Source organism: Palaemon carinicauda, chromosome 6 (genome assembly GCF_036898095.1).
Source record: "Palaemon carinicauda isolate YSFRI2023 chromosome 6, ASM3689809v2, whole genome shotgun sequence".
In the NCBI taxonomy this organism is placed as follows: Eukaryota; Metazoa; Arthropoda; class Malacostraca; order Decapoda; family Palaemonidae; genus Palaemon; species Palaemon carinicauda.
Genome location: NC_090730.1, coordinates 124,780,632 through 124,795,631, shown reverse-complemented (window position 1 = coordinate 124,795,631; position 15,000 = coordinate 124,780,632). Strand labels below are relative to the sequence as shown.

Genomic DNA, 15,000 nt, shown 5'->3' with positions numbered 1-15,000 from the left:
CCGAAAAGCTAAATTAGTTAAATTAGCCCCAGGAAAACAGGAGCCATCTGGTTTAAGTGAAGGAAGAACACTATCAAGTCTACACGAAAGTGTGTATACGAAGATATTCAGGTATTGGCGCTATTATTAATTGACACTAGTCAATAAATTTTATGAATTAGGTTTTAGAACCATAAGACTTGTTTATAGTTAATAGATCCGTTTTGAAGTCTATAATCTAGCACTTTTTTATCGTTTTTTTTTTTGTTTTTTTTTTTTTTTTTTTATACATGGGATGGAATTTTCATAGCGATATCGTGCATAGTAATATTCTAAGGTATAGCCAAGGCCTACAGAAGAGTATTCTGTAGGACTTGGGTATAGCCCACTTATGTGTTTGAGCATATTATTATTCAATCATAGTTGCTGAGGCATCTCTCTCTCTCTCTCTCTCTCTCTCTCTCTCTCTCTCTCTCTCTCTCCACATAGTTTTATGAGGAGTGCGCGTTAATTATCTTTCCTATTTGCGAACGTTCGTAAGCCATCCATCCACTATTTTAGTTTTCATTTGAGTTGCATCACACAAGGACGCATCACATAATTTCTTGTGGCCCGCAGCCTTTGTCCTATGCCAACTTGTGTTAATAATGTTTTACTTATTGTCCCCCTTTCTAAAGAGCACTTCATATCTTAAGGAGGCCCTCATAAATCAGGCTTTTTGAGAAACTCTTATTTTAAATTTGCCTTAATTGAATAGACTATTTCCTTACTCTGGGCGAAAAGCTGATCTTTAGAATATTGAGGTCATCTAACACTGTTGATTAGGGTAATAATCAATTGTTGATTTTAAGAATAATAACCGTTAAAGGCGTTAATGATAATAACTATAATAACAATGTTTATAGTAACAATAGTAATAATGATAACCCTTTCAAGCATAACATTTCCGATCATCGTGTTGCCATTTTAAAAGAAAATGCAATACAGTAGATGCTATTTTTTCTTTATTATCAAAATTTGATGAAAATGTGAATATTTGAGCGACTTTATCCAATCAAACATTTCAAACTCGATGTGTTCTTCTAATGATTGCAACTGTCTGAAATAAGTGTACGCACCGTAAACCTTGGGTCATTCAACGTCACTTTGAGAAAATGGAATCCAAACATTACAAAATAAAAGTGCCCAGTTTGATGAAGTAAAACTAGAAAATTAGTCGAAGGCTAAATGATATATCATAAAAGAAAAAAAAAAAGAAAAAAGAGATTTCAAAGATTGAGTTATAGGCATAGCTCAAATATCAAACGTAAATGCCTAAGTTTGATATCTTTGTGTTTGAAAGTTAAACGGCGCAGAAGGGTTTGCTTTGTTTAATTGAAGACATAAGATTATCAAGTTTTTGTAGGTTGTATGATTGTTCCAATTGTTTGGAGACGTATCTGTTTTGCATATAATAAGGTTTTCTGTGCATTAAAATGAAATATGGAGAGAGGTATTTTCTATGTTTAGTTTATCAGCCCATAGAGAATTTTATAGCAGTTTTCTCATCAATAAGCAGAAGTATCCACTGCATTTTCCATTCACGTTATTTCTTCGTAAGAGGAGGTTCTGTGTAGCCAATCTTTCGGTGACATGTAACTGCTATGTCAGCAGTAAAAATGTTATGAAAATTTCGATAAAAGAGATACCTATTAATGCAGTCGTCGGATTTAGATATGATAAAGAAGCGGAGTTGATTATTCACCATAAACCGACTCATTCATTCTTGAAAAAGAAAAGAAAAAGCAAATGTTATTTTGTCCAGGGATGGTATGAGGAGGATCTTGATCTCTGCTAGTCACAAGAACGTTTTTCATACTAAAATATTGGGAACACACTGTATCAATCACTCATATACGTTAATTGGATTGCTATTGAATGATTAGTAACGCTCAGATTGGAATTTTCAATGTTTTCCCTTATTGCGATGCAGAATCATACCCGTCGCTAAAGCCGGAAGACCGCTAAGCCCCAAATGGCTTAATCGAAGCAGAGGAAATGAATAAACTTTTCTTAGAGATAACATCTATTAAAAACACATATAACCTATCACTTGTGCATTAAAATTACGCATATCTCTCACAACCATTCGTACACCAGATAAATATATAAGGATTTAGGTTCTGCCTAGAAATATTAGTAGAAAACTATTATATTTATTTTTGTAAATCTCTCTCTCTCTCTCTCTCTCTCTCTCTCTCTCTCTCTCTCTCTCTCTAATATATATATATATATATATATATATATATATATATATATATATATATATATATATATATATATATATATATATATATATATATATATATATATATATATATATATATATATATATATATATATATATATATATGATCAGACTCGAAAGTAATGTTCTATTGTTCTGTCCATTGCCTCTGCCATTCATGACTGACCTTTAAACCTTTACACCGGCTTATTTGACTTGTCAATCAAAACGTCTCTCCCACGACAGGACGTGGTCGCAAACACAAGTGGCCATGATTTTGTCTTTATGAAATGTCCGTACTCTCACAGTAGGCCTACTATATATATATATATATATTTTCAAAATCTTTATCAATGTTTAAAACATCTAGATGAAGATTTTAATAGAACAAGAAACCGGTCACGACTCATATTATTGGAATTCTTCCTTGTTCTTTTATTGCATCTGACCATCACGTTTTCCTTTGAGTTTTGCGCATATCTAAATATACATGAATACTGTACGTATTTGTGTGTATATGTATGAATTCATAATGGACCTGTCTTTATCCTCATTTCTGTCATGCCGTTTAATGTGTAAACCCCCCCCCCCTCTCTCTCTCTCTCTCTCTCTCTCTCTCTCTCTCTCTCTCTCTCTCTCTCTCTCTCTCTCTCTCTCTCTCTCATTGTTATATGCATATATATATATATATATATATAAATATATATATATATATATATATATATATATATATATATATATATATATATATATATATATATATATATATATGTATACATATATATATATAAATATATATATATATATATATATATATATATATATATATATATATATATTGGTGTGCTACTGTCTTAAGCACACATTTGAGTATGAGTTGTTTTCAGATGTATTTGAATGGTTTACTGAACACATTTTAGTAGTTTTTAAGTTTTATTGTGAATAACAACTGAGTTAAACATCTCCATCACTGGAGGAAGCTGTGTTGGTCCACATGACCAATTCTGGTGAAGTTTAGATATGAACTGAATAAATTACCGATATCACAAATATCGTATACTTGCTTTTTCTTAACCAAGTGACGGAATCGGAAGACACCTGCATCCGGTGACGTCACAAACTTTCACACGAAGAGACAATGTGTTGACACTAAGAAAGAATGGCAACTTAGCATCTTACATCCTGCTTACAATTTGAGTTGACCATAGCAAATCTCACGGTCAGCTCTTCCAACCAACATGACATATTACGTCATTTGTTTTAAACATGTAATATTACTATTCTAATCATTACATAAGCTCGGCCAGCTATCTCAATTTTTTTACAAAAATTTAACAACAAGCCGAAACATGGTTATTAGGTGTGACTGGACATACGTATCATTCTTTGTTCAAAACTAGCTATATCCAACTGAGGACGAATGTCCAAATAGGCACATCAAAAATAATAACAATAATGCATACAAAAAAGATATTACCAAAGCAAAAAGAAAAATGCATGATAAAACCAAGATCATATATATGGTACATTGCTAGCAAATGATTACATGGTACCAAAAAACAAAACAAATTCTGACTTACAAATGATTCGGTAACTTGATAAAGAATAATTGTTACCTTTGTCAGAAACAAGATACTCAATTTTTAGTGCACAAATACAAATTCCTGGTACGTACACGTACCACGGTTTCGTACATATATATATATATATATATTTATATATAGGGCTGATACATTTTATTAGATGCCCATAGATTCTGTTATATATCTTATATTTTTTTCTTTTTTTTTTTTTCTCTTTTCTTTTTTAACATTCCGGCTTATATATTTTTATTAGATGCCGAGAGAAAAAAATGATTTATATCCTTTTTTATTTTATTTATTTTTTTAAATGTTATTTTAAATGTATTTTTAACAATGCAAATGTAGAGAATTTCTTTAATTACATATTACTAGCGTACTAATCAGCTTTTCATACAAACATCATCCTGACAAATTACTCCCTTAGCAAATGAGGTGGCCACTCATACAGCTTTGAACTGGATCAGGTAAGGGGTATTGTCAGGGCTATTCAACTCGTTCCTTTGTAGCTGCTTGCTGTGCCGTAACCTACGCCAAACAAGGATGTTCACGGCGATAAAAATTAACACCGTTACACATAAACCAGCTAGTAATATAGGGTGAAGAATCTCTTTGTAAGTCGGTGACAGGTGGTCCTTTTCGGTAAGTTTCATTAAGTGTTTCGCCACACTTCCTTTATAGGGGAGAGGAAGTGCGGGCGTTGTAGAGGTCCACGTGAAGTTCGCGAAGTAAGCTCGTTCTCTGATGATTGTCCGTAGGCCAGTCACCATGGAATTCGGGGAAGTCCCGATACAGCCATCTGCTGCGACGAAGATGTTGTTGAAGGATGTGGATCCGTCAGGGCATGATACATTGAAGCCGTCCTTGTCGTATCGTATCCACGAGCCATTATTTAGTCTGCAATTGAATTCTTTATTGTCAAAGGGATAAAGCTTATCCAGACAATTTTCACTTGTATGGGAGAGAGCACCGTCTAGCACTACACCTAACTCGCATGAATCCATCAAGTTTTTACGGAATTCAAATGAGTCAGCTGTACATATTTTTCTATCCATTGCGTCTGAACAGTGAGTTAATTGATTTAAGTCTTTAATGACCGTATATGTTTCCTTGTCTGGGGAAATCAATACGTGTCCTGTCAAACTGGATATTACTGGATTTGAGTGATTCGTCATGAAAGTCGGAAATGGTGATATCCTGTAAGATTGCCAGGCATCAGAAGAATCAAAGGGAATTGTAATCCTAATCTTGTTATTATCTACGTTTACTGTAATTAGGCTGTAATAAAATTCTAACCTATGTTCGTCTAACAAAGGAACATAGCCTAGTTTATCCCTAGTGTTCTCCAGAACTAATTTTAAGTAACGTATAGGCAACAAATGGGGCGACAATACACCTTTAGTTGCTAACGTGATAGCTTCTACATAATCCTTGGATTTCTCAATGAAATGTGCAATTCTGTTATGTATGTGATCTATCTTTGAATCATAATACGTTAATGTTGCTAACAAATCCTGTACTTCCATAATTTGAACGATATTATCTGAATGTTCATTTAACAAATCCATAATTTTATTGATTGAAGCTAACTGATCCCTTAGTTCTGACATAATCAATTCATCTTTATGAGTCAAGAACTCAATTTTCTTATTTTGATTACTAATTTTAAGACGATTGGAAAGTCCTAAACCTAAACTTGCAACAGACCCAAAGATGCTTAATGCAGCATAAATGAACGGATTCCGTCTTTCTTTTTGTTCGTGTCCTACAGTCCACATCAAAAGGTCATAAGCCAAAGATCCTGTCTCTCCAGTCTTATTTTTCAAGTCATCAGATAGCATCTCTGCAACTTTTAATGTTGATCCAAGCAAACTCTTAGTAGTCAAATGAAAATGTCTCCTATGCAACTCATCCAATGATGCAGAAAACCTTGAAATGGCGGTTCTTAAGCTAGTGACATCATTCTCTTGAAGAAAAATTGCTTGCATATGCACTTCGACAATTACGTTGGTTGATGTAATAAAAATGTCTTCTTGTCTTTCAACTATATTTCCATATTTAAAATATATATTCTTAGTCTTAGAACTCATCCCATACGAAAAAAATGTCTGAGCGAACAATATCACTCCCAACAACAAAAAATTCATCTTGGAAACCTGTAACGAGAAAAAACATATGTAATTACTCCTGTATTAAAAAGAAAACTTTTAGTCACAAAAACTAAAATTTTTCCTCACTTCTTTTTAATTTCTTATGTGAGACAATGGTACTATTCTCTCATCCGTGGGTTGGGCTACGTTTTGAATTCTAAACCTATTGGCCGTTAATGTTTCCAAAATGTTAAATGGGCCTTCAAACTTAGGTGTTAGTTTATAGTTGAGCCCTTTTCTGACATTGATTTGAATATAGATGTTATCACCCACGGTATATGTTTTAGTTGGTTTCGCTATTTTATCATGATTCCTTTTCATTATGATTTGTGATTCTTCTAAATTCTTTCGAAGGATATCATATCGACTTATACTTGCATTTATACATTCTTTTAAAGGATTTGATAGATTAGTTGTAGGCGTTAATACATGGAAAGGTGTTCTAACTGGGGTACCATACAATGCTTCATGCGGTGACATTTTAATTGATATATGATATGAATGATTCAGAGTACTCAGTGCCGCCGGTATTGCAATATCCCAGTTGGGGTCTGATCCCCCTAGTGTTACCCTCAATATATTTAATATCTTCCTATTTGCTCTTTCCACTAGCCCATTAGACTCTGGGTGATATATCATGGTATTGATCTTCTTTATGTTGAGGAATTCACACAATGAGGTAAGAAAGTGATTATTAAATTCACCACCCGAGTCTGATATTATCATGTGCGGAATTCCATGTTTACAAATGTAACACTCGTAAAACTTCCTAGCGCATTCAATCGCAGTTTTAGTTTTAAGCGCTATTAGTTCTGTATATCGAGTTAAAGCATCTATAATTACTAAGAGGTGCTTATTCCCTCTGTCTGACTCGTAAAATCCTGTTAACAAATCTAAATGTATTCTTTCAAAGGGTTGATTGGGAACAGGATAAGCTCCTAAGCTAACAGGTGTTTTCGTATGCCCTTTGTTTTCCTGACATGTGCGACAATTAGCTATGTGTCTTTTTATATCTGTAAGCATTGTATGCCAATAAAACAATGATTTGGCTTTCTGTGACATTAATGAGAACCCAGGGTGTCCATGTAATGGATTTGAATGCAACCAATTCAGGACAGTGGAAACAAGTGAGTTTGGTACTACTACCTGGTCGTTAGTTACATGTGGTGTATTGCGGGTTTTCCTTGTCACAGTCCTACACAGAATATTATCTTTGATTACATAATTCTGCTGCTTATACTTTATATATTCTTTTTCTTTATGATTGCCTTTCAAAGCATTTATAATTGTTTCTATTTTCTGATCTTTTCTTTGCTCAGTCTGTAACAATTCAGCACTCCAGCCTAAATCTTCTTGTTCAGATATTGTTTTTACAATAGGCATGGATGTTGATATATCTATTAATTCAGCTAAAGACTCCGTACAAGATGACACGGGGTTGCGTGATAATGCATCCGCAATGATATTTGCTTTCCCAGGTAAATACCTGATTCTTGCGCCAAAATCTTGAATGATTAAATGCCACCGAGTTCGTTTAGGGCTGTGATTGAAGCCTTTAAAGAACTCTGTTAGTGGTTTATGGTCAGTAAGAACCTTAACGGGATAACCGTAAATTATGAACTTAAAATGCACTAGCGAATTAACAATAGCTAGTCCTTCCTTGTCTATTACTGCATACTTACTTTCGGAAGTTCTCAATTTTCGAGAATAGAAAGCTATCGGGAAAAACTGTTTATCATATTGCTGAAGCAATACCCCTCCTACTCCTAAGTCTGAGGCGTCTGTTGCAATGAAGAATTCCTTACCGAAGTCAGGAAATTTTAAGATAGGAGAACTACACAGTTCATCTTTCAAAGTATTAAACGCCTGTTGATGTTGCTCAGACCATATGAAATCTACACCCTTCTTCGTAAGATCAGTTAAAGGAGCGGCTATTATTGAATAGTTGCGTATAAAACGCCTGTAATATCCACTACAACCCAGAAATTGCTGTATTCCCTTGACATTAGTAGGTATGGGAAAATTACGTATAGCCGACACCTTATCATGGACTACTTTAAGACCTTGGCTTGACACCATGAAACCCAAATATATTAATTCTGTTTTGAAAAATTCACACTTACTAATCTTTACCCTTAAGTTATGTTGTCTTAATCTCTGTAGTACTAGTTCTAACTTACGTAGATGTTCCTCTAAGGTGTTGGAAAAGATTACAAGATCATCCATATAGGCATGCAATATATCCCCTAACAAGTCTCCAAACACTATGTTAATCATTCTTGTAAATGTTATAGGAGCACAACGTAAACCAAAAGGCATCCGTAAAAATTCATAATGTCCCCTGGCTGTGCTGAAGGCTGTGTATGGGATACTATCTTCTTCTAATGATATCTGGTGAAAGCCTTTAAGTAAGTCCAAACTGGTAAAATATTTATTCTAACCTAACAAAGACAAAATATCGTCAGTACATGGCACTGGGAATCGATCAGGGATCGTTTCCTCGTTTAGACGACGAAAGTCGACGCAGATACGCCATGTTCGATCTTTTTTCGGTACAACTATTAAAGGAAAATTATAAGGGCTATTTGATTTTCTAATGACTCCTTCCTCTAACATTTTACCTACTTCATCATTTATTTCATTCTGGAATTTCATAGGGAGTCTGTACGAGGGTACATATATAATTTTCTGTTTGTCTTTTAACCTTATTTGATGCTCGATCACATCTGTTTTCCCTAAGGATCCATCCGTAGTGGAAAAGACATCTGTATATTTATTTAAAAGTTCAAAAATTTTCTGCTGAATTTCTTCGTCTTGAATGTCCTTACTGATTTTATTTTTAATAGATCGTAAAAGGGATTCATCCGCAACTGATTGAGAGTGATTGATTTCAGCAACGGTAAGAATACGATGTTTATAAACTTCTACATCCAAGATATGTTGATTTTTGTGAATTACTAAAGTGTTATTTAAATGATTACAGACTTCGATATTACATTGCTGATGTGAGCCTACTGTATAAATAGCTTGTGTGACAGACAATCCGTTTGTTTTCAAAGTATCGGAAAGGATTAATATTTCAGATCCCGGTAGTGTTTTCTTTATTTGCACTATTAAATTCGAAGGTATGTTTGGTTCGATATATTGCGTGCAAGATGATATTACGGGTGAACGAGAATTCTGCTGGGTCGCGTATATTATTTCTTTATTAGTGAGACAAGTTATTGGTTCTTCAACGTACGTTACGGTTACATTTGTCGTCTCCTTTTTATCCAAAACTGACTTTAAAGTATTAGAAGACTTATAGAATTTCCCTTTGATATACACGCCGTGCTTTGCAGGAGCTAAGATAATGTTTTGATTTCCCATAGATGGGTATCCTATAATTACAGCTGGATACATATTAATGTTTTTCACAACAACAAATGTATCGGCAAACGTGCGATTACCGACTCTGAACTGAATATGAGTTATGCCTATGACGTTTAATTCATTATTTCCTATACCTGAAAGTCTAATTCCTGATTTTTCAATCGGAAAGTTCGAAAACAACAAATGATGCGTCTTCAAATCCATAATATTACGTGGACTACCAGAGTCAAAAAATAACGTAAAGGATTTGTGTTCTAAATTTACAGCATATAAGGTTGGCCGTAACTCATTTTGGCTTATTATTGTATGAATTCGTTGCAAATCTACGGGAGCATGCACTGTTTTACTTAATTCGGCCGTGTGTTTCATAGGAAAATCTATTGTCTCACAATTATCTGATAAAACATTAAATTGATTATTCATTACTATTGATGTTGACATAAATGACCTTGACCCAACATCACTCTCTTCCCCTCTAGAGTTAACTATGTGGTATTTGCTTTGCTCTGCACATTCTGAAAATTAGGCTGACTTTGCGAGGTCTGGTTTGACGGCCCAGGCTCAGCGATATTTGAAGAAGTGTTTGTTTGTTTCGGACTCTGAACTGCATTGACATTTTGTTGTTTCTTCTTATTGTTAAAATGAGGATTTTTCTTTTTATTTCCATATGGAACTGACTGTGGAATTGACTGTGTATTTCTAGGATATTGTTGTGTCTTACGCGCGTAACATTGACTATAAGAATGTGATCCTGTGTCTGGTTTGACGGCCCAGGCTCAGCGATATTTGAAGAAGTGTTTGTTTGTTTCGGACTCTGAACTGCATTGACATTTTGTTGTTTCTTCTTATTGTTAAAATGAGGATTTTTCTTTTTATTTCCATATGGAACTGACTGTGGAATTGACTGTGTATTTCTAGGATATTGTTGTGTCTTACGCGCGTAACATTGACTATAAGAATGTGATCCTGTGTTGTGAACTGAACAAAATTTCGTTCTACAGTCTGCGCTTATGTGACCTTGACGTTTGCAGTTGTAACACGTCACTCCCGCTACTGGATTATTAATTACGTTCACTGTTTGTGGTTTTGTTTCATTCTTAGCAAAAACTTGAGTTAACACGGGATCGAGATCTGGACACTTGGACATGTGTTTCTTTATCTGTTTATAGACATCCAATTCCGTACTTGCAGGCATTAACTTCTTATCAAAGCACCGCACTAAAGCTTCAGGCAACATAAGTGTCATGCAAGTTAAATATATTAATCGTAAAAAATCTTTCACGGAGATATTATCGTTAGTAACCCAAGTGGAATTACCTAAAATGTCCTGATATTCGTTAAGCCTATCAGCTATGAGAGCTGCTCTTTCAACAACATTAAGCCGATTCATAGTGGCTTGATTAAGTGTATTTCGTAACGTTAACACTACATCCAAAGCTTCCTCACCCCCATAGATCGCGCGTAACCTAACTTTGAAATCATCCCAAGTAACTGCTTCCTGAAATGAAACACCTCTTAAATACGCACTCGCATCCCCCTTAGAAAAATCTATAAAACTTTTAGCTTCTTGTAATTGTACAAAAGGATCTACGATTTGTTTGGCATTTAAATGGGCATCAACGGATGAAATCCATGACTCCACATTTTGTGGCAAGAACCCGTTGACACGGCCTTGAAAAGGAAGGATTGCTGACCTGGCATTTACAAGCGTCACAATTGGAGGAGGATTTGCTGGCCTACACCACTAGGTCCAGGGGTAGGGCTGACAGGAGGAGCCATGACTGCTGTATTCTTTTTTTTTTCTATCTCTTTGACCCCTTTCAATCCTATCAAAATATCTATATGAGTACAGACGCCCACTGCGTAAACGCATATGTATAATAAAATTCCCCCAACAATGTTACTAATCCCAATACATTTCCCCCCTAAGAGTTTATGAAAGAAAAAGGAATTAGCACAAAGAAAGAAAAATTCTAAATGAGAATTCGGAGTTTCTTATAACAAAGTTTAGGAATTCACTCACCCCAGTAATATTTGACTAACGACTTGTGATAACTACACTTCACTGTCCAAACTGAAATGAATACAAAATCTCTGTACTTAGCTTATATATGAAGTCGAGTCGTCTCTCTCTCTCTCTCTCTCTTGATGTTTTGTTAGCGATGTCTCGTTCTAGTTTCTTGTAGAATGTAGGTCTTCCTGGATATGTTTTGCAATAGTTGAATGCCAGTCCTTGGGTTTCCTAGGATGTTGATTGAAGATTCTATTTGTATACTAACATATGTTGGTGTTAGCATTTCCGTTGGACTTAGTCAAAATTGTAGATTTTTGTAGATAGTTCTGAGTTCTTGAAGATCTTTATCAGGTATTACAGCTTTTATTTTGAAGTCTTGAAGATCATTCTCTGGTTTTACAGCTTTTATGTTGAAGTCTTGAAGATATATCTCTGGTTTTACAGCTATTTATTTTGAAGTCTTGAAGATATTTCTCTAATTCTTAGAGTTTAATCGCTGTCTTTGAGTTTAATCGCTGCCACCATTTATTGGTGTGCTACTGTCTTAAGCACACATTTGAGTATGAGTTGTTTTCAGATGTATTTGAATGGTTTACTGAACACATTTTAGTAGTTTTTAAGTTTTATTGTGAATAACAACTGAGTTAAACATCTCCATCACTGGAGGAAGCTGTGTTGGTCCACATGACCAATTCTGGTGAAGTTTAGATATGAACTGAATAAATTACCGATATCACAAATATCGTATACTTGCTTTTTCTTAACCAAGTGACGGAATCGGAAGACACCTGCATCCAGTGACGTCACAAACTTTCACACGAAGAGACAATGTGTTGACACTAAGAAAGAATGGCAACTTAGCATCTTACATCCTGCTTACAATTTGAGTTGACCATAGCAAATCTCACGGTCAGCTCTTCCAACCAACATGACATATTACGTCATTTGTTTTAAACATGTAATATTACTATTCTAATCATTACATATATATATGTATACATATATATACATATATATATATATATATATATATATATATATATATATATATATATTTATATATATATGTATGTGTGTATACATACACACTAACATATATATATATATATATATATATATATATATATATATAAATATATATATATATATATATATATATATATATATATGTATACATATATATACATATATATATATATATATATATATATATATATATATATATATATATATATATATATATATATATATATATTTATATATATGTATGTGTGTATACATACACACTAACATATATATATATATATATATATATATATATATATATGTATATATATGTAAACATATATATATATATATATGAATGCATATATACTTTATACATCTCTCTCTCTCTCTCTCTCTCTCTCTCTCTCTCTCTCTCTCTCTCTCTCTCTCTCTCTCTATATATATATATATATATATATATATATATATATATATATATATATATATATATATATATATGTGTGTGTGTATATATATATATATATATATATATATATATATATATATATATATATATATATATATATATATATGTATATATATGAATACATGCATCATAGAATAGGCCTATATTTACTAATTCTGTATCATGGGAAGAGACAATGCTATTGAGAGGTCTGATGTATTTGTAATGAGATGTATTGCCAAAAAGAGGATTTTCGTGGTTTTCATGTTAACCTGAAGCAGTTTTAGCTCTCGAAAATCGTATGTTTTGTGATGTTTAGTTCATATATTGCTGTCACTCTACCTTTTAGAAATACGCATTGTAAACCGCAAAGTTCGCGTCTTCTAATATATCCCAATTTTTTTTTACTTGGACTATTAAATATTCCCACACCGTAAGCAATTCTTTAATGGATCCTAAAGTGCTGCTTATTTTACGATTTATTGGCCATATGTATATTGGAATTCCTTTTCAGCTTCGCTATTCCTTCGACACAATGGCTTCCGGAGATGTGAGAAGAAATTTGCTCCCAAGTCCAATGGGGAATTATGGACGACTGAGCCCTCGGACAGAGAGGAGTTTAAGCAATACAGAATTCCCATAAAAGTGACAGATGGAGTCCCTGGTAAGAAAACAAGCTTTAAAGTATAGTATAGTGAGAAAGATAAAACAAACGATTCAAAACATTCAGATATGTAAGATTAGGAAACTTTAGACAATTATATAGTTATTCACCTAAAAAATCCAGGTCACTGCTTTTACAATATTGAAATTATATGCATACACCCTGCATCTTTGCTAATTTACAATTAGATATTTAGAATAGTGTAGTACATGCATAGAGAAATTTTTTATGGTCAAGGAAGCGGATGAAAGTCAATGGAAGTAAAACCGATTCATTTTATTTAACTGCGTAGGCTATCTATGTATAAAGTAGTATCTTCGCTTCATACACAAATATTCCACTGATCCTGTTGGGGGAAAATTGCTGAAATTCGCTGAGTAGAAATTAGAAATTTATGTCAGTCGCTATATCCAGTAGCCAAAATAAATGTTCACGACTCTTTTACATAGGGTGTATATACAAGGATATAGATATTCCATGTTTCTTAATCTTTTTCTCGGTTATGATGACTTGTATATATTGCCATAATATTACATTTACTGACTGACCTATAGAATGGATATTAACACTTTGTAGGAAATAGTATATTAAAGTGAGTTCATTTTGTCTTTGCAGAATAAAACGCGTTAGGAATTTCAGATCAATGGTCACAATATGTTCAGATACTCGTTCCACTGAATTTTTTTTCCTTGGGATATTTTCCCTCTGTATCATCCGGGATAAATTTTCCCGAGCAATAAAATTCTTAAACCGTCTCTTAATGAAAAGGGATTCTGGAAGTGACACGTTTATTTGAGCTTTCAGAGAAGGCGCCCAACAAGGCAAAACTATCCAAAACACTGTTTTATTTTACATATATATATATATATATATATATATATATATATATATATATATATATATATATATATATATATATATATATATATATACACTCAGTCTCAGAAGTTATAATATTTTGTATCACCTCGTATTTTTATACAAAATAAGTTATTTTTATGCCTGTGTAATGAGAATGCTATAATATCTGTACTTGTAAACTGCATATAACACAGCATCCAAGAATACCTTACATGTAACATTGTGTACCTCTGCCTTTACTGCACTACAAATGGTCGTGTTTATACTCACTTTATAATTTCAATTACGCTCACGCGATCAAAAATAATTTTGGAATTCCATTTACACAAATGCTTCATTCAAAGCCAAGGATATTACGCACGAATCACACATAGAATAAAAAATATTGTATCGCCAATCCTTTGATTTAAATTTAATCTCGTGAAAGTAAGGCGTTCAAGTATTTATAAAGAATGCCTGAACTGAGTGATTGGTGGGAAGCAGGATGACTTAAACCATCTCATGAATAATTTTGATATTTCTATTTTTCCTCCACCAGCGCACGAGCGAATGACGATCTACTGGATAACGGTGCAAGACTTGAACGACGTTCCGCCCGTCTTCGATTACCTGAACGGCATCTACGAAGTGGCATTGCCGGAGAACAGAGAAGTTGAAAAGT

General features: G+C 33.5%; 1 pseudogene; it reads left to right on the top strand.

The window, feature by feature from the left end:
• Positions 1-15,000, top strand: part of LOC137643219 (DE-cadherin-like) — a 201,020-nt pseudogene that overhangs the window by 93,605 nt on the left and 92,415 nt on the right.